This window comes from Penaeus vannamei, chromosome 34, assembly GCF_042767895.1.
Source record: "Penaeus vannamei isolate JL-2024 chromosome 34, ASM4276789v1, whole genome shotgun sequence".
NCBI classification, from domain to species: Eukaryota; Metazoa; Arthropoda; class Malacostraca; order Decapoda; family Penaeidae; genus Penaeus; species Penaeus vannamei.
This window is the reverse complement of record NC_091582.1, coordinates 5,566,651-5,569,150: the sequence shown is the minus strand read 5'-3', so window position 1 is coordinate 5,569,150 and position 2,500 is coordinate 5,566,651. Positions and strand designations below refer to the sequence as shown.

Here is a 2,500-nt window from a genome sequence, read left to right as displayed (position 1 = left end):
ATAGATAAATGAATGTAGATATAGATATAAACATTCGCACATTCGTATATTATGGTTGTGTGTCTAAAACGTGTTACGCATATTGGTTAACGTTTCTCGTCTTGTCTCGTCTATTTTGTTTTGTGTCAATTTGAGTTCGTCGCTACCAACGCCAGGTAGTTACTAAATAATATAGATGAAGCGTTGTCTAGTCACATGGCTTAGTGACAATACGTTAAAATTTGACTTTCATCCCGAACCATGGATGATAATGACCCATTGATGTTAACCTCGTGTTCAATTGCCTCCAATCAGCGGAATTACTGAATGATTACAGCAATTAATCACTCTTGGTTCGTGTGTGATTATCTACTCTACTTATTTGTCCATACTTATTAACTACGCAGGTTTTATTATATGTTCATTGATCACGCGTGTATGTGTATGGGTGTCTGTTACATATACATTTACATGTTTGTCCATTGCGTATATTTTGCATGATTATCTATCACGCATACATAGCATTTAAGCAGGGTCGCCAACGTACACGATCCCGTGATCCAAAACTTTGATATGGCGAATTCTACCGTTAGACGAGGTAGACTGAGTTGACAGATACTTCTCATGGCTTATATAATTTACAAAATACAATCAAGTTATCTGAATAAATCTCAAACGTGTTCGCCGCAGATCAAAAAGTTTTGAAAAGTTGCCGTAGGGACAGGTTTGCGAGTACCTTCGGTTGGCAGCCCTGCGCCTGCCTGCTAGATCAGCTGGGCCGTTATGCCACAGGGGGACTCGCTTAAATCTGTCTTGGCCTCCGCACACGCCCTCTTGAAGTTCCCTCGGCGCCTTGCCCTCCTCTGCGCCTTCTGCTTCCTCCTGAGACACGAGGATGACGCCCACCAAGGCAAATGCAGCTCGGAGGAGGGCGAGCGAGCGAGGGCGAGAGGGCCGGGAGCGAGGAACGAGCGTGCGAGTTGGCAACGCAAGTGAGCGGCGACAGAAATATATGCCACTCGCCGCCCGGCCAGAGTTCAGTACGATTGGTGGCAGGTGTTGTTGAGGGTGGCCGTACGACTCCCGGTGCTCGGCCGATCCCACGTGTGTCGCTTTTCGAGGAAATTCTCTCGTTGGTTGGGCCTCTGCGCGTGTCCCTCTGCGTGGCGGGAGGGCCCAGTAGGAGTCCGAATCGCAGGCGTCGGGGATCGAACGGGGATGAGACACCTCGCTGCGACGCCCCTACAAACGCGCCGAAATAAGTTGTTAAAAGTAAGTTAGAGTGTAGGAGAGAGAGAGAGAGAGAAAGGGATAGCAGTGCCCTTCTGAGAGTCAGAAAGTGTGCCATCTGTATGTCAGCTTGGCAGTTTTCCCGAGTGTCTGACAAGGAATACGACCTGGGGTTTAGTCTTTTTAAACGTAGATTGAAAAGCGAAGAAAAAAAAAGTCACAGCTTCTGAACTGTGTGTGTGAGTGCACGATTCACTTGAAAATTTAAAGAGTCACAGTCAGCTAATCTTGCTGAAAACGATATACAGAAAAGAGATACATAATTGTCAAGCATATAATCAGTTCTATAGGCGCATATTTTCAACTGCATGTCAGGAAGACGTGAGGGCAGTCTTGTACCCATTACGGCACGACGCTAGTCCTGGCAAGTTCAGAAAGTGACAAGTGTTGATTGAGGTGGAAAATAAGTGCGTAATAGAGAGCGAAAGTGGGAAAAAATAAGACGAGAGAAGAGAGGGAAATACGTGGAAAGATCGTTGGCAGAGAACACAAAACTGCTTTCGTGGGAGATATAAATCTGTTCTTCAGAGCACCACTTCGGACACGACTGAAACATCTGGCCAGGTACGTGTTGCTAAGGATTTTCTGTATCAACCCCTCCCCCCCCCCCTCTCTCTCTCTCTTACTCTTCCTATTCCTGCCATTGGTATCTGCCGCAACTACCATCTTCGTCACAATCATCAACCATCTTCATCTTTTTCATCATTGTCATTTTCATCTTTTACATCATCATCATCTTCATCTTCACCATCATCCCCTTTCTCCTTCTCCTCTTTATCACCATCATCCTCACCACCATCATCATCATTCCTAAATCATCACTCATCTCTCTTTTATTTGAATTACATTCCTCCTTGATAACATCTACGAAGTCCTTGCTCCACTTAATAGTAGGACTTCTTCGGGCTGACATCACGTCCTTGAGGATTTATAGGAAAGTCCGAGAGTCAGGCGCCAGGGAGACGCTCTAAAAAAAATAAAAAAATAAACGCTCTAAAAAATAAAAAAATAAACGCTCTAAAAAATAAAAAAATAAAATAAAAAAGTATATATATAATATATATATAATATATGTATATATATATAATATATATATATAATATATATATATAATATATATATAATATATAATATATATATAAAATAAAAACAAGAAATGGATGAGAGGGGGCGGGGGGGGGGGGTGACATGCTCGTTAAACCGGCCAGTAAAAGGGGATTTTATGCATGTG

At 43.2% G+C, this 2,500-nt stretch overlaps 1 protein-coding gene across 1 annotated transcript in view; it reads left to right on the top strand.

Moving 5' to 3' along the window:
• Positions 1–849: 849 nt before the first annotated feature.
• LOC113819611 (receptor-type guanylate cyclase Gyc76C-like) overlaps positions 850–2,500 on the top strand; it is a gene marked incomplete in the record, with an annotated part of 271,750 nt that continues 270,099 nt past the window's right edge. The window contains 1 exon segment of the mRNA XM_070113642.1: positions 850–1,833.